Source organism: Triticum aestivum, chromosome 6B (genome assembly GCF_018294505.1).
Source record: "Triticum aestivum cultivar Chinese Spring chromosome 6B, IWGSC CS RefSeq v2.1, whole genome shotgun sequence".
In the NCBI taxonomy this organism is placed as follows: Eukaryota; Viridiplantae; Streptophyta; class Magnoliopsida; order Poales; family Poaceae; genus Triticum; species Triticum aestivum.
In genome coordinates this window covers 593,101,114-593,119,614 of record NC_057810.1, presented here as the reverse complement: position 1 = coordinate 593,119,614, position 18,501 = coordinate 593,101,114, and the positions used below count along the sequence as shown (strand labels likewise).

The following is an 18,501-nucleotide window of genomic DNA, read 5'->3' as shown; positions in this document are numbered from 1 at the left end:
GGCAGGCGGCTCTGACTGCCCGTGCACAAGTAAAGGGGTCAAAAGCTAGGCCCCTACTTTTGTACACCGACAAATTAGTTTAAACATATTATGTCTTGTCTTGTACTCCAAGTCTCTTCCCTCATGATTTACTCTATATATACCCCTATGAGGGTCAGATCAATACAACAACACAATATTATCATCCTACAATTTTTACAGCGGACCCAGACTCGGTTAAAATTCCCAACAAAATCATTACTGGATGGTTCCGCGAACAGAACCTACCCCACCTTAGCAGCAAGCGGAGTAACAAGATGGGCGTACAGATCAGGGACATCATGGATTTGAATCCATATATCAATAGTCTCCAACTTGATAGTCGATGGTTTTGAGATCCTATCATAAGTCGCTAGGATCACAACATCCCCTCTAAAGTTCCATGGGCCATCATTCATTACCCTCTCCCAATCACCCAAACAAGAGAATTTGACAGTGGATAGGTTTTTCTCCAAGGGCTTGAACTTTGTTGCCTGTGCAATATCGCAAGCCGATCTCATGTTGCGGTAGAACCATGTCTGACTGTAGATCTTGGTAGTATTAACCCTGGCTAGCGTCGTCCATCTAGGTTCATCAGGAGGCGCCTCTTGCTCGTCGAAGACTACGTCGTCCAGATCTTCTTTCTTCAGGCACAACTCTCTCATCATCTGCTCTACATCATTGATTCCCGGGGAGCCCAATCCTTCGACACCCAGGGGCAGCGAGCCAGCGACCAGGGCTGGGTAACGATCGGGAGATCGCCCATGACAGTCCGAGTCGCCAAATCCCGGGGTAAATCGGCGGCGGGGAAGTGGAAAACTCAACGGCGGCGAGATCGTCTCCGAGAGGGAACTTCGACGCTATGCATTGTTTTGAATATGTTCGACTAGGAGAGCAACGACTTGTAGGTTTAGGTGGTGACATTTTTGGCCCAAGAGTGAAGTGGACTAGGGCCTTTCATTCTCCTGATCGGGCCCAACAAGAAGTGGTGTTGCGGCGAGAGGTCAAAGACGGTCTCTCCTGCAATACACTCCACCGCCGCCTCCGCCGCCGCCGACGCGATGCTCCTCTTACACAAGCAACTCCTCTCGCTCCGTCTCCCCGCCTCACCCGTGATCTTCTCTCTCCGTCGGGCCCTCTTATCCACCTCGGCAGCCACCGACGCCCCGCCGCCCCCCTTCGCCGTCGACGACTACCTCGTCACCACCTGCGGCCTCACGCCGGAGCAAGCCCTGAAGGCCGCCAAGCGCGTCTCCCACTGCAAGTCCACCTCCAACGCCGACTCCGTCCTCGCCTACCTCGCCGGCCCCAGTCTCCGCCTCTCCAAGTCCGACATCGCCCACGTCGTCGCCCGCGACCCGCGGATCCTCAACTGCAGCGTCGAGAACACCCTCAAGGCCCGCGTCGCCATCTTACGCGGCTATGGCCTCTCCGAGGACCACGTCCGGACCTTCCTCCGCATGACCCCCGGCGTCTTCCGCTCCGTCAGCATCCAGGAGAAGTTCGGGTTCTGGTTGCCCTTCCTGGGGTCGCCGGAGAAGTTCATCCGCATCCTCAAGGGCAACTATTACCTGCTCACGTCGGACCTCGAGCGGGTGGTGAAGCCCAACATTGCGGTGCTACGGGAGAGTGGGGTAAGTGCTGACGATATTGCCAAGATGTGCGTGCCCAACTCGAGACTGCTCACCAGCAGCCCCGAGGCCCTAATGTCCATCCTGGAGCGTGCTGATAAGCTCGGCGTGCCTCGCGGTTCGCTTATGTTCAAGCATGCAGTGACCACGACGACGAGCCTTGGGCCTGAGACAATGGCAGCCAAGCTCAAGCTCTTTGAGGAGATCCTTGGGTGGTCCGAGGCCGAGGTGGCCAAGGTGGTGAGGATGAACCCAACGGTGCTGAGGATCTCTGGGGAGAAGCTTCGCCGTGTTAAGGAGTTCCTGACCAAGGTGGTCGGTGTTGACACCAGGTACATCCTTACCAGGCCCTCAATCCTGATGTGCAGCCTGGAGTGCCAACTTGTCCCTCGGCATTACGTGATGAAGGTGCTCCAGGAGAAAGGATTGATTCAGAAAGATCAGAGCTTCTACCCGATGGTCAGGGCTAGTGAGAACACGTTTCAGCTCAAGTACATAGATGCTCATAGGCATGTTCTTCCAGGCCTTGCCGATGCCTACGCAGCTGCTTGCCAAGGGAAACTGCCAACTGAAGTTGCGGTATGAAGGATCCTGCGGTAGGTTCACATGTTTTGAATCTTCAGTAACCATCTAAATGGCAGCAATGTTTCATTCTTATTACCGCATTCGGATACTCTTGATGTGTACTCTGCAATTCGCTCTGCTAGCACCTGAATGTTGATGAAACTCATCGTGCTAGAGTACTAACTTACGATGCCCAGCTTGAGGCTACCATTTATCCAGCTAGGTTTGGATTCTGAAATGAAAGGTACTTGAGGCTACCATGTTACAACTCTTGTAGGAGTTTACAGGGACATACAACTTTTGTTTGTTTGTTTTGGAGTTGTATGGGCTTTCATCATGGTTTAAGTGCACTGTATGTCGGATTCTAGAATTGTGGGAAATAATTGTTGGCTCATTGTTTTTTGCACTTGAACATGAAACACTCAATGTACAGGCTTATATATTCACTTGATCACCTTTGCATATTTGCAGTCACTACATGGGTGAGGGTGCGCTATCCATCATGCATAAATCTCAACCTTTTCCATGGTCAGGCTTTTCCTTCTGTGAACCAGGAATTTGTCTCTTAGCATTTTCTTCAGCTAGATCAGTTAGAATTTAATAAATGTAATCATTGTATGCGTGCTGCATTACCTGCTACAGTAAATTGAGATGGAACAGTTCATCCACTAAGTTTGGTTTGACAACCAATGTGAGTACTGAATTTGATTTTCTTTTTTAGGCGAAGAGCACTGAATTGGATGCATTCTGTTAATGGTTCCTTTGCATACATGTATGCATGCCAGTGCCACTGATCACAATCTGACCCGGCAAAAAATATTTTGGGAGTCTATTCTGTAAGGTGCTTTGAAATGAATTTGTCTTTCAGGGCGTTCTTGGCGAAGTCTGAAGTGTGTTCTGGGCATGATAAGTATCCTTTGTGTGTCAATTGGAGGTGCTTTGCGACGATGCTCAAGCTTCACTGCTCCTCAAATGTCTGCGCCTACTCGATCGTCATCGAGGGGAGCTCCTTAGGATAGCTTGGGTCGACTCTTTGATAGGTAGCTCTTCTGGTGGCTAGCGTTGTGCATTTATGGTGTATGTTCTCTTGCTTCCTCATGTTGAGCGCCTGTCCTGACTGTTTGGCGCTGTTAAAAAAACGTTGTAATAATCCCGCTGCAGCTATTTCTGGTTGTGAGTGAGTTGTTCAAATGATGTAGTTCTGGCTGTTTCGCCTCTGCTTTAATAAAAAGTTGGGGCGGGGGGAATCCCCTTTGATTCAGAACCCTTTTTAAGCCTTTGGGTCAACATCCAACAATTCACATCTCGTCTAATTTGTGGAAACAGCGAAACGCTAGGGTCTTTGGTAGGAGTAGTACACTAGATGTCTTTGGCGTAACTGAGGCTATCTTTCAGGATCTACATAACTGGAGGACGGCAGGAGCCACTGGAGTGGAGTACGTAGCCTAGTAGCACATCACGTTTAGGGAGTGGAGTGGAGGCGATGTCATGGTCGACTTGTGACCTCGTGACTAGCAACTAAACCTCTCTTGTAAATATTTTTCCCTCCTTCTATAAAGCTATGGTATGCCTTTGGCGTACCCTCGAAAAAAAAACATCTCGTCTAATTTTGTACTATATCAACTATGGATTCAAACTCACACTAAATTTCCATGATCGGGAGAGTACTACGTTTATACTAACCAAGGTGCAATTTCAGGTGACTGAGATTTACGAAAATTCTAGGCAACTGAGGGATTAGCAAGTCTGAATTATTTCAGTATTTTGTCTGATTTCTGGAAGACGTTCTAATAAAAAATAGACCACTAAAGAAAAATACTCCCTCCGTAAAGAAATATAGAGTACAAACTACTCAAACTTTGAGCATCCCAGGGTCTGTATGCAACCTTTCGAGTGGCTGCATTCTGTTTAGCGATTGCCTTTTAAGTTGGATAATGCTCTGTTGCCCTGTCTAGGTAGCCCATATTGTGATGAGAGAAGTCCATAGCACTCCCTAAACTTGTCTTAGGGTTTACTTTACAATCCCAAACTTTGTTTTGCAGTTTACCCCTCTGAACTATGAAAACCCTTCATTTTACAATCCTTCGTCCTTATTTAGCTGGTTTTGACCTGCTTGACTCCACATCACATATTTTCTCCCCCTCTATCATGCCATTTCTCTCTCCTCCTCACAACTAAACTTAAAATAGAAGGTTTCTCTCAAATCTTATGCCAATAGTTTGTTGGTGAATTATGCTCAATTTACTGGCATTTTTGAAAGGACAAAAAGTTGTCTGAATTTTGAAGTTTTGAACCCAAAAGTTGAGCTTGAAATTAAAACAGGAAGTTTCTCTCAACCTGTATGTCGGTTTATCTATAGTATCATCATATTGGCACGTAAACTATAAACAATTTACTGGATAATTTTTATATTTTTCTTTGATGTATGTACTGTAAAATGTTTTAATTTCAAGTTTGAAGTTTTTGGTTCAAAATTCAGACAACCGTCGATGTTTCTAAAAAAAATTGTAATTCAATTGTAATTCGGTAAACGTTATTAGTAAAATTGTACCTGAAATTGAAATATAGTTTGAGAGAAACACGTTGTTTTAGTTTTAGGGAGACAGAAACTAGATGATGTGACAATAAGAGAAAAAAATATGCGATATGACATTGCTGACTAAGAAAAAAAATCAGAGTCAAACATGTCAAAACTAGTAAAGGGAGAAGGAACGTTGTAAAGTACAAAGTTTCATCACCGATAAAGTGAACCAAATCCAATTAGTGATTGTAAGGCGAATCTTGTGACAAGTTTAAGGCGGTCACTCGGACTTCTTTGTAGTACAATAACCACTCTGCATGACAAAAATAGCCATGGTTGGTGATTGCTTTTTTAGTTTTTGTTCTTAAGAAACACTTTACCACAACGCAGGCATGCATGCGTGCGCGCACACACACACACTCGCACAACATCTACCGAAGATTGAATTTGCGAAGCTTTAAGACTATGAAGTCATCACAGTCGTCTTGTTATCTACGGAAATGTTGCCTACCGATGTAAGACTAATCCACATGAATGAGACATCAAAGCGCCAAACTTGAGGTTTGATCCCGATGAACTGGGTAGCACGACCCTCTTGAGTCCTAAACATCGAACCAATTTCTTATTTAATTGGATAGCCCTTCCAATTCTTTTCCTGAGAAGTTGTATAACCCTTTGAGACTGTATGCCCCCCCCCCCCCCCCCCCCCGCCCTTTTTTTGAAACATTTGAGAGCATGTTTTTTAGTCAACTTTGAGACCGAATGTAAGATCAGATCGTCTCAGCTTAGCCCGAGTAGTGACAATTTTTAGAATAGAATATTGATAGTTAAATCCAATATAGTAGCTCGAGGGGAGGAAAATACCCTGATACACCTAATAGTAGATGAACCTAATAAAAAAGTTCCGGGATTTTTCTAGCAATTCAGGAAAATGTCAAAATCTTTGGGGTTTTTCGAACAAACTTGACCTACAGGCGTGCTCGCATAATAACTTTGACGAAGAAAAACCCCTGTAGAAAATCTGAGCGAAGACAAAAAAAATTATAGGACAATATAGAGTGAATAGGAACTCTAATATAGTGCTTATTTTGTTTTTGCCAACAATACCACGGAAGTCATTTCTTCGCAAAAAAAATTTAGATGAGTGTACCACTTGAACAAGTTTGTTGTCAAAACAATTCATGGTTTTTTACCATTTTTTTAGTTGGTAATTTGTTTTTGAAAAAAGGTGCACCTACACCACTCGTGCTATTCGTTCCCCTCCCTCGAGGAGAGCAACAACTTTTTTTTAGAAGAGAGGAGAGCAACAACGTTTTTTAGGGGCAACATGCTTTACTTTATTGCTCAAAACGAAGGTTCATAGGAATTATGGAACTGTCATAGGGATGTATCAGTCACAGATGGAGTCCCTCATCTAAGTGTAAAGCATGTCTAGCTAGATAATGCGCCTCCATATTTGAAAAGCGACTTTCATGGATGAAAGAGCAAGAAAGAAATTCCGTGGTTGTGCCGTTGATCTTCTTCACCACTAGAGCAAGGATTCCGAGTGTTCCTGTGTTTATGTCTGATACAACATTGCTGCAATCTGAGGTGACTCTCAGGTGTTGTAACATTAAGTCCTTCGCAAGCGCTAATCCCTCGCGACAAGCAAGGGCTTCTACCGTATTTTTTGAACAATCACCCGGGGGGAGGATTCCCACCTGAATATATTACTCAAAAGCCCAGAGGGCGAGTTACATCAGTGGTTACAGCGAGAGGAGAGGTATAGGTGCCAAGACACGACCACCTCTCTGCTAACGGGGTCCTTAAATTTGAAGGCCCAAAGCGTGAAGCCCGAGATGATATTACTGCTGGGGAACATAGTAATTTCAAAAAAAAATCCTACGCACACGCAAGATCATGGTGATGCATAGCAACGAGAGGGGAGAGTGTTGTCCACGTACCCTCGTAGACCGAAAGCGGAAGCGTTAGCACAATGCGGTTGATGTAGTCATACGTCTACACGATCCGACCGATCAAGTACCGAACGCACGGCACCTTCGAGTTCAGCACACGTTCAACTCGATGACGTCCCTCGAACTCCGATCCAGCCGAGCTTTGAGGGAGAGTTCCGTCAGCACGACGGTGTGGTGACGATGATGATGTTCTACCGATGCAGGGCTTCGCCTAAGCACCACTATGATATTATCAAGGTGGATTATGGTGGAGGGGGGCACCGCACACGGCTAAGAGATCCAAGGGATCAATTGTTGTGTCTCAAGGGGGTGCCTCCCTCCCCGTATATAAAGGAGTGGAGGAGGGGAGGGGGCCGGCCACCCTTGGCGCGCCCCATGAGGAGTCCTACTCCCACCGAGAGTAGGACTCCCCCCTTCCATCTTGGAGTAGGAGAGGAGAGGGAAGGAGAGAGAGGGGGAAAAGAAAGGGGGGGGCGCCGCTGCCCCTTGGCCGCCTCTCCTCTTCCACCACTTGGGCCCATAAGGCCCAATAACCTCCGGGGGGTTCCGGTAACCCCCTAGTACTCCGGTATATATCCGATAACCCCCGGAACCATTCCGGTGTCCGAATATAGTCGTCCAATATATCAATCTTCATGTCTCAACCATTTCGAGACTCCTCGTCATGTCTGTGATCACATCCGGGACTCTGAACTATCTTCGGTACATCAAAACACATAAACTCATAATATAACCGTCATCTAACTTTAAGCGTGCGGACCCTATGGGTTCGAGAACTATGTAGACATGACCGAGACACGTCTCCGGTCAATAACCAATAGCGGAAACCGGATGCTCATATTGGCTCCCACATATTCTACGAAGATCTTTATCGGTCAAACCGCATGACAACATACGGTGTTCCTTTTGTCATCAGTATGTTACTTGCCCGAGATTCAATCGTCGGTATCTCAATACCTAGTTCAATCTCGTTACCAACAAGTCTCTTTACTCGTTACATAATGCATCATCCCGCAACTAACTTATTAGCTACATTGCTTGCAAGGGTTATAGTGATGTGCATTACCGAGAGGGCCCAGAGATACCTCTCCGACAATCGGAGTGACAAATCCTAATCTCGAAATACGCCAACTCAACATGTACCTTCGTAGACACGTGTAGAGCTCCTTTATAATCACCCAGATACATTGTGACGTTTGGTAGCACACAAAGTGTTGGGGATATAACTATTTGTGTAAGCCGCCCAGGAGGGGCCGGGTTACGCAAAGAAGACTCACTAGAAAGAAGCCCAAGACCAAGCATGAAGATGGCGGTTCAATAAAGGGCTTAAAGCCCACAGGCGACTTAAGGCCCGTTGTAGTAAACCGCCGTAATGGCATGACTTGTATCATAAGGTAGATTTAACTAGTCACCGAGCTAGACACTGTTATAAGCCGGCCGGGACTCTGTAAGCCACAGGGCGTCAACCCGTGTATATAAGGGGACGACCTGCTGGCGGCTTAGGGCAAGAAACAACTCATCGAGAGCCGGGCATAGCGTATCTCGCTCCCTGGTCATCGAAACATCAATACCAACCCAACTAGACGTAGGCCTTACCTTCACCGTAAGGGGCCGAACTAGTATAAACCCTCTCGTGTCCTTTGTCCCGTTTAACCCCTTCAAGCTTCCTAGTTGCGATGGCTCCACAACTAAGTCCTTTCACGAGGACATCTGACGTGACAATTCCATGATAGTTGGCGCCCACCATGGGGCCAGCACACGGTGGATTTGAGTTCTTGAAGGGCAACTTCGAAGGGCTCAAGGGATACGTAACGGGCCGGATGACCAAGAGTCGTCGCGGCAAGATCTACATCGACGATGAAGGCTGGGGCCCCGACGCCGGCTCAATTGAGTACGGGTACCGGGTCCCCTTCGGCGGAATCCACGTCTTCATCGGCCGGATCGGAGAGCCGGGACCTGAGCCGGACAGCGGCACCGACCTCATCGAGACGGCTCAGCGTGCGAGGAAGACCCGGGCTCAACCCGTCATGAAGCGTGCTTTCGTGGGCTGCATCCACGGAGAGGAACTTTCTAAAGGATCTGAAGATGATGGTGAGACGGCCGTCCTCTCAGACGGTGATTCGTCCGCCGGTTCAACAGATTCGTTGTATCAGGTGCAAGACGGCGTGCTCGGGGGCTGTTCCGATGGCATCAGTATTCCGGACCCCTATGAGCCGCCAAGATGGGCAGGAATCTTCATGGCTGGGACTCAGCCCGGCTCTAACTCTACGGCTGCTGCAGCAATAACATCCGGGATAGGGACAGCCGGGGCAGGTGGCCCTGTGCGCCCGCCGGCTCAGGTGCTGATAGACCTCATGGACAAGCTTACGGCCCTGTTAACCGCCACGGTTATCCCTGCGAACAAAGATGAGCATGACGCGGAGGTGGCACGGGTGCGTGAGGAGATAGCTCAGGCCAAGGAGGCCTTGGCAGCTGAGGATACTAGACTAGCTACAGAGCGGGCGGCTCTCGACGCCCGGGCACAGCGGTTGCAGTCAGAAGCTTACCAGCTCACGATGAGCTTAAACGCGTCCAATGAGGTAATGAGGAGGAGACACCAGAAAACCCAATCCCGTTTACCTCCGAATTACGACCCTCGGGTTCTTTTCGCTACACCCGGAGCCGGCCCAAGTAACCCGCCAGATGCCAATCAGTTTATGACAGCCGGAGCAGGAGGACCGGCTCAGCCTCGAGAGATGCCACCTCCTCATGTGAGCATGGCACCACCGCGTTATGTGCCGATACCGGAGGGTCACTTTTCCAACCCCATGGAGAACTTAATCGCGGCTTCGGCGCGCTTGGCGGCTCTGCCCATGGACGGTGATGACCCGACAGCGTTGGAGACCCGGAGGGTCAAAGAGCTTCTCCAGACGACCCTGGCTCAGCAAGAGACCTATTCTTACAACAGGGACATGATTCATTCAACTCCTCCGCCTTGGTTAGCACCGCCTCATCAGAACCGGAGCCCGAGTTATAGCAGGCACATGGAGTCCGAAGCTTTGTCAAGCAACGCCCAACGCCGTAACCAACATGGTGGCTATAACCCAGTGCAAGACCGAATACATCAGGAGAACGAGCGGGCGGCTCAGCTGGCGGCTCAACAGGCGGCTCATCAGGATATCCCAGAGTATCCAACGACTTCTGTTGAGGCGGGAGTAGCCACTAGAACCGGTGGTGTTCCTTGTTTGGTACCGGCTTTGCGCAACGTGCGCCTGCCCAAGGACTTCAAGGGACCTCGAAAGGTGCCGAATTACACGGCCGACTTACAGCCCGGAGCATGGATTGAGAGTTATGAGATGGCCATGGAGCTGTTGGAAGTCAGTGACGCAGCAATGGCTAAATATTTCACCATGATGCTCGATGGAACGGTCTGGTCTTGGTTAAAAGGTTTGCCACCCAATTCCATTGGTTCATGGGAAGAGTTAAAAGCCCGTTTCATCCAGAACTTCAAGGACACCTGTAAGCAATCTATGTCGATCTTGGACTTGACGAATTGTAAGAAGGAGGAGGGTGAATCCACCACCCATTGGGTACGCCGGGTCAAGGAGATAATTCATTCATCTAACAAGATGGATGCCGGTTCTGCAGTCCTTATGTTGGAGAAGAATTGCAGCTTTGAGCCGCTGAGGCAGAAACTAGGGCGCCTTAAACGTGACTGCAAGGATATGGGTACGCTGATGGCGGCTTTAGTCAAATATGTCGATTCTGATAGTACCAAGGATCCCGCGTCTGACAATGAGAAGACAGGGAAGGGAAAAAGGAACGGCAATGGAAAGGGTCCACAGCATAACCCGGGGAACCAAAGTGGCAATAAGCGTAAGGCGGGCGGTAACCCGGAGTTTGTGGCCAATGCCAATGCGCAAGGTAACAATAAGAGATATAAGGGTAAGCCGCCTTGATCTGGAAGGTCAGGCCCATCTCTTGAGAAGCTACTCAATGAGCCCTGCCCGAAACATGGCACTCGGGAGCACCCCGCCACACACCTATGGAAGGATTGCGCGATCATGAAGGCATTTAAAAATTCCAACACCTTTGACGGTAGTCATGGATCTGGCGGCGGCTTAGGGGCTGGTGATTTTCATGGCCCGGGCGGTGGTTCAAATTCCGGCTTTCAGGGGCATCCAGGCGGTAATAATCAGCAGCAGTCTGGTCAAGGAGGGCAGCAGCAGCAGTCAGGTTATCAAAGTCATCCGAAACAGTTGAGTGGTGGGAAGTATCACGTGTTTACCACTAGTTTATGAAAACGTGACCAGAAGGTCCATAAGAGGGCCGTGGATTCCATTGAGCCGGCAATTCCTTGTTATTTGAGATGGTCAGAACAGCCCATTATATGGAGCAGAGAGGATCACCCTCCACGGGTCGATAATACGGGTCAGTTAGCTTTGGTGGTAGCACCCCAAGTTGGTGGATATAAATTCACTAAGGTACTCATGGACGGTGGTAGCAGCATCAATATCCTCTACTACGAGACCTTTCAGCGCATGGGGTTGACTGAGAAGAATTTGAGAACATCCAACACTGTTTTCCATGGGATGGTTCCAGGTAAGTCGGCTTACCCAGTTGGTAAGATTGTATTGGAGGTGGCCTTTGGAGATGAGTACGACTCCAGGGCTGAGAAATTGACGTTCGAGGTGGTTAAAACCAGGAGTCCATATCACGCTCTGTTTGGGCGACCGGCTTATGCTAAATTCATGGCACGGCCGTGTTACATTTACTTACAGCTCAAGATGCCGAGTTACAAGGGCACCATCACTGTGCATGGGAGTCGAAAGGTGGCTTTGGAATGTGAAGAAGGCAACGCAACTTACGCTGAGTCTGCCTGTGCCATGGAGGAGCTCAAATTTTATCAACACAATGTTGACCCGGCGGATATGACCTCCCTCAAGAAACCAACTACTGAGCATGACCCGGCGTTGAAGTTTAAATCGGCCGCTGAGACAAAGCTTGTTGACTTTACCCCAGGAGATGCTTCTAAGCAGTTCAGTATCAGTGCCAATTTGGATCCTAAATAGGAAAGCGCGCTCATCGAGTTCATCCCTGAGAACCAGGACATCTTTGCATGGAAGCCTTCTGACATGCCGGGTGTACCGAGGGAACTCGCTGAGCACACTATCAATATTGATCCAAAGTATAAGCCGGTCAGGCAGTTTCTCCGATGGTTCAACGAAGAGAGACGGAAAGCTATTGGGGAAGAGGTCGCCCGGCTCTTAGCGGCCGGGTTTATTGTTGAAGTTTTTCACCCGGAGTGGTTGGCTAACCCGGTGTTAGTGCTCAAGAAGAACGGCACTTGGCGGATGTGTGTGGATTACACGGACTTAAACAAGGCTTGTCCAGCTAATCCCTTTGCTCTCCCCCGTATTGATTAAATCATTGATGCTACAGCAGGTTGTGAACGTTTGAGCTTCTTGGATTCTTACTCTGGTTATCATCAGATCAAGATGGCAGTTAAGGACCAGGAGAAGACAGCTTTCATCACTCCGTTTGGAGCCTTCTGCTATGTATCTATGCCATTTGGACTCAAAAGTGCCCAGTCGACTTATCAGCGGTGTGTGCAGCACTGTTTGCACGATCAAATTGGGCGTAATGTTCATGCTTACGTAGATGACATTGTGGTGAAGTCCAGAGAAAAGGAAACCTTGATATCTGACTTGAAAGAGACCTTTGATAATCTCCGGGTTTACAAGATGATGCTTAACCCGGCCAAGTGTGTGTTTGGTGTACCTGCGGGCAAGCTCTTAGGTTTTCTGGTGTCAAACAGAGGCATTGAAGCTAATCCGGAGAAGATTAAGGCGATTACCTCTCTGGCTAAGCCGGCGTGCATCAATGATGTTCAGCGACTGGCGGGTCGTGTTGCCGCTTTAAGCCGATTCATAAGCCGGTTAGGTGAGAAGGCCCTTCCATTATATCAGATGATGAAGAAAACTGACACCTTTGTCTAGAATGATACTGCGGATGCTGCCTTTGAAGACTTGAAGAGGCAATTGTCTGAACCACCGGTTCTTGCGGCTCCCACTGACAGAGAGTCGTTGATGTTATATGTGGCTGCTAATTCACGAGCGGTCAGTGTTGCCATCGTGGTGGAGCGTAAGGAGGCTGGCAAGGAGCATCCGATTCAATGGCCGGTTTACTATTATCAGTGAGGTGCTCATTGAGTCTAAACAAAGGTATCCACATTGGCAGAAACTTGTTTATGGAGTGTTTATGGCCAACCGGAAGTTGAAGCAGTACTTTCAAAGTCATCCTATAACTGTGGTAAGTTCTGCCCCTTTGGGAGACATCATCCAGAATAGGGAGGCCACAGGACGAGTTGCCAAGTGGGCTATCGAGCTTGGGCCTCATGGTTTGAAGTACATGCCACGTACTGCTATTAAGTCTCAGGCCTTGGTGGACTTTATCAATGATTGGACAGAGTTGCAGGCACCTGAGGAGAAGCCAGATAACACATATTGGACTATTCACTTTGACGGGTCCAGGCAGCTAGGAGGCTCGGGGGCTGGAATTGTTTTAACTTCCCCTCGAGGTGACAATTTTGTTATGTACTCCGGCTTATGTTCCCATGTACTAACAATGCAGCTGAGTACGAGGCCTTACTCCATGGTCTCCGGATGGCCAAGGAGATGAACTTAAGCCGGGTAAGGTGTCTAGGCGACTCAGATCTCGTGGCTCAACAGGTGTCAGGCAAGTGGGATTCCAAGGATCCTCTCATGGCGTCTTATGGACGTGAAGTAGACGTCATGGCTGGACATTTCAAGGGTTATCAAGTGGAGCACATTGATCGAAGGAAGAATGAGGCGGCTGATGCTTTAAGCCGGCTGGGATCTCAACGTAAGCCGGTGCCACCTAACACCTTTCTTGATGTTTTGCATAACCCTTCTGTCAAGGTGCCTACCGAGGAAGAACTAGCAGTGCCAGACCCGGAGGCCCAGCTGGTGGCAGCTCTTCATGTTATCCCGGATTGGACAGTGCCATATTTGGCCTACATGACCCGAGGAGAGTTACCGAAGGATGAAACTTTGGCAAGACAAATAGTCAGACGATCCAAATCCATGATGATTGTTAATGGTGAGTTGCATCACTGCAGTGTAACAGGGGCGTTTCAACGTTGTGTGTCGCCTGCAGAGGGACAAGAGATACTTCGTGAGATTCATGAAGGAGATTGTGGTCATCATGCCGGCTCAAAATCTTTTGTGGCCAAGGCTTTCTGTCATGGTTTCTACTGGCTCACGGCTCATGCTGATGCGGAGGATCTGGTCAGTAAATGTGACGGTTGTCAGAAGTTCTCACGACGTGCTCATGTGCCGGCTCAAGAGTTAAGGATGATCCCAATTACTTGGTTGTTCGCAGTCTGGGGGCTTGACATGGTTGGACCTTTCAAAAGGTCTAAGGATAAAAAGACACATCTCCTGGTGGCAGTGGATAAATTTACAAAGTGGGTTGAGGCAGAGCCAGTCAGTAAGTGTGATGCGGCCACAGCGGTTCAGTTCATGAGAAAGGTGATCTTTCTTTTTGGTTTCCCACACAGCATTATAATTGATAACGGCACAAATCTCTCCAAGGGAGCCATGGAAGAGTTCTGTCAACGAGAACATATCCGGCTTGATGTTTCGGCTGTTGCTCATCCTCAATCCAATGGTCAAGCGAAAAGAGCTAATCAAGAGATCCTGAAGGGTATCAAGCCCCGCTCTTTGTCCCCTTAAAACGGAGTCCGGGTTGTTGGGTGGAGGAGTTACCCTCTGCGCTATGGAGCATCAACACTAAGCCTAACAGAGCTACGGGTTACACACCTTTCTTCATGGTCTATGGAGCAGAGGCAGTTCTGCCAGGTGACATCCGACACGACTCACCTCGTGTGGCGGCTTCGTTGAGGTGGATAACAAAAAGGCTCGTCAGGACGCACTTGACTTATTGGATGAGGAGCGAGACTTGGCAATAGCCCGCTCGGCGATTTACCAGCAAGACTTGTGCCGCTATCACAGCCGCCAGGTTAAGAGCAGAACCTTTCAGGAAGGCGACTTGGTACTCTGGCTCATCCAGGATAAATCTGACATGCACAAGCTATCTCCGCCTTGGGAAGGACCCTTTGTGGTCAGCAAGAATCTGAACCACGGGTCATATTACCTCATTGATGTTCGAGAGCACAAAGACTCACATAAGTCGGAGGAGGAGACCCGCCGGCCATGGAATATTGCCCATCTTCGGCCTTACTATACTTGAGCCACCGACTCTTAAGATGTATATTTTTTTTGATGATGTACATATTATATAAAGCAATAAAGCAGGACCTCTGTCCTTTTTTCCCTCAAAGAATGTTTTTATGTCTTCTTTGTCGGGTGGTGGAAACTACCAACAGGGAGCGGATCATATCTGAATCCGGCTTTCCCTTTGGTCCGGCTTATGATCATATCTAAATCTAGCCATGATCACTTGGGGGGCTTCCTATTCAAACATAGGTCGTATTCGAACCAAAGAGAACATAGCTGTCTATACCCGCTTGATCAGCATACTGCCAAACCCACTTGGGGGCTTCTTGATCGTATTTGAATCACAGGTTAACTCCTTTGGGTCTGACGTGGATCGTATTTGAATCAACGTCATTAAACAACTCTTATGGTCACTTGGGGGCTTCCTGTTCAAACATGGGTCATATTTGAACCAAAGAGAACATAGCTGTCGATACCCACTTGATCGGCATTGCCAAAGCCACTGGGGGCTATATGATCGTATCCGAATCTTAGCTTAACCCCATTGGAACGGTTTACTGGTCGTATTCGAATCAGAGGCCTTTTTGAACATTGTTTATTATATATCATAAGCATAATTACTTGACTATTTTGAGACCTTTTTTGAAAGCACTGTGAGATGGCTTTTGATTCTTCCGGCTTAATATTAATTATCCCAAGTTGTTAAGTGCTAGGCGAGCATTATATGTTCCGACTTTCAGGAGTTGAATCCATCCACATGGTGAAGGTCACATAAACAGGTGGGATTACCAAAGGGATTGCAGGATGAAGCAAGCAAATTTAACATCAAGGAGACAAACGATCAACATGAGGTGGAAATATATAACAATGGCGACTTACGAAAGTATTAAGCGCCATAAACATGCGCGAGGGCATGACAAACATTGAGAGGTTTTTTCTATCCTATTACAGGACTCCCCGAGTCTGAATAAGTGGAGCATTGTTTTTGCGAAGTTATAAAACGTCGGGCGGTTCATTCCTTCGGCGGGCTTGAAGATTCCGGGTTATCCTTCTTCGCCTCTCCGTCAGTTGCTTTGTCCTGGAAGGTGGACGAGGCCCAGTCAATGCCACTCAAGGCTTCAAACTCAGCTTCATCATCTATTAAACCGGCCGGGTCCACTTCAGGGGCAAAGGTATGCTTACGCGTTGGAGGGATCAAGCTGACTTGGTCATATGGAATGTTTGGGATTCTCCGGTTCTCGCTATCATAGCCTGGCGAATACTTAGTAAGATCAGTGTCATTCCCAATAAGGGTAGCCAAGGGACGTACGACTTTGACACGGGCAGTGAAATCTTGATCATCAAATGCAGAACCATCCTCCTTAAGGCTCAGATATCCAAGAGAGAGATCAGCTAAGTCAAGCTCTGGCGCCCATGCCTTTACCCGGCTCAATGCGGCCACGGCTCCGGCTCTGGCGGATGCCCGCCTTAAATCTTGAATTCACTGAGGTCGCACAGCGAGATGCTTCAGCACATCTTGTAAAAGGCGGGGAGGGGTGTTTGATAAGGCTACAACGGCCAAGGCACGTTGTGACCCGGAGTACAGCTGTTCCACTAAGGTGTAAACTGCTTTAAGCTTGATCAGCATGTTTTGCTTAAGGTTGGTACTCGTGGGGCCTGTGTGTGCATAAACATAACAGTCAGCTGGAGGTAACTATTACAATAGTCATTGGAAGATTACAATGTTAGAGGTTTTGCACGGTAACTTATCGAAAATGGCTGAGACCATTTGAGATATCTGCCGTTTTAAGTCGGACAGCTCGGTTGTTGCCTCTGCAAGAGATGCTTCTGCTGTCTCGGCCCGAGTCACCAATGAAGCCTTCTCATCAGCCCAAGCTTTCTTCTCTGACTCAAAATTTTTCTTCAACTTCTCATTTTCAAAGACACTGAATTCAAATTTGGGGTTGGCCTTCTGAGTTTCAAGTTCTTGAGTTTCCAGACGACTCTTCAGGACAGCAAGCTCCAACTCAAATTGACTTATGGTGGCCTGCATTGACACCAGGTTATGGTAAGGATCATGGTAAGGTAACATTCAAAGTCCCAAGCATTTTACAAGTAAAGATACTTGGCACTTGGGGGCTAATGTATGCTGAAGAATTTTAAACCTACCATACCAGGTCACACATATTAAGTCTCAAGCACTTTACAAGTAAAGATACTTGACCCTTGGGGGCTAATGTGTATTGCAAATTTAAAACTATCATGTTATAACCGGGTTAACTATATTCTCTTTGAACCGGATAAACAAACAGTAAACAGATTTCTAAGTCTACAACATATTATTTCATAAGCAATAGACTTGGGGGCTGGTATAGTAAGTAAAATTCAGGAGAATAGCATAAGTTATACCTCAGATTTGTGCTGTATTTGTTTCACCATGTCAATTTCCAGGTCACGACTATTATGTACTTGGTTCAGATAGCCCGAGACTATATCACCAATGCTTAAGTGAGTATAGTCAGTGATGTCCTGTTTGGCTTTTCGACGTTCGGCAAATTCTTCCTTGGCAATACATTGGGCAAGAACAGTAGGCCGCCCCGGTTCAACAAATTGACTTTTCAGATACACAACTTCCGGGTCAGTCGTCTTGGCCGGGCTAGGAACTTCCGAGTTATCAGAATTATGGATAACATCTTCTGCAGGCGGGTCAGAGGTTGGCACTAGAATATCAGAAGCCGGTTCAGGCAGTGGCTGATGGGTGGAGCTAGCAGGAGCGGATGAGTCAAGCGCCGGTTTAGTGACAACCGGGTCTTGGGACGACTTATTTTTCCTCGCCTTCTTGCTGGGCTTCACTTGCAGGCTGTCAATAAAGGAGAAGGATGAGTATTAAAGCATAAAGTACGGTAAAACTTAAAGTATGAAAGGTTACATTACCCGGGAGCCGTTTTGAAAGCCGACATGTTTGATTGCATAGACTCGTCGGAAGAAGGAGAGGTATCCTGATAATTGGAGTCAGATGAATTGAGAGGTTGACGAATCAAACCCGCCAAAGGTAAAACAGAACGTAAATCAGAGATAACCTCGGTCCGGCGCTTCCTAGTTACATCGGGTAAGCCGGAGGAGAGTTCTGCATCTTGATTGGCCCGAGTCTGCCTCCGGTTCTCAAGCTGTTGTTGCTTCAAAAGAAATTGAGGATCTTGATAAGCTAGAGGATGTGAAAATCTTACTTTCCAGGTCACCCTTCGGGTTTTGTGTTTTGGCAAAGGCTCTGAGTCGGAGGAGATTATAGTTACCTCTTCTTCAACTACTTGACTGTTCCCTGTATCCTCCTGAAAGGACAGAATGTCAGTAAAATAGCAACAAGGGAGTTAAGAAAGTTAAAGGATTACCTCTTCATCATCCGAAGAAGTATCATCCAATTTGAGTAACTCATAAGCGTTGGGTTTCTTCTTCTTTGAGGTTCCCGTCTTGGCAGCTTTCCTTTTGGTTTTCTTGGCTGCCCTGGCTTGTTTGGCAGCATCATGATCATATTTGACCTTCCAGAAGTTATCATCGGCCTGTAGAAAAGGATAAAGAATTATGAGCTTAAATAA

At 47.7% G+C, this 18,501-nt stretch overlaps 1 pseudogene; it reads left to right on the top strand.

Moving 5' to 3' along the window:
* Nucleotides 1-988: 988 nt before the first annotated feature.
* Nucleotides 989-2,568, top strand: LOC123138212 (transcription termination factor MTERF9, chloroplastic-like; annotated as a pseudogene).
* The last annotated feature ends 15,933 nt before the right edge of the window (nucleotides 2,569-18,501 follow it).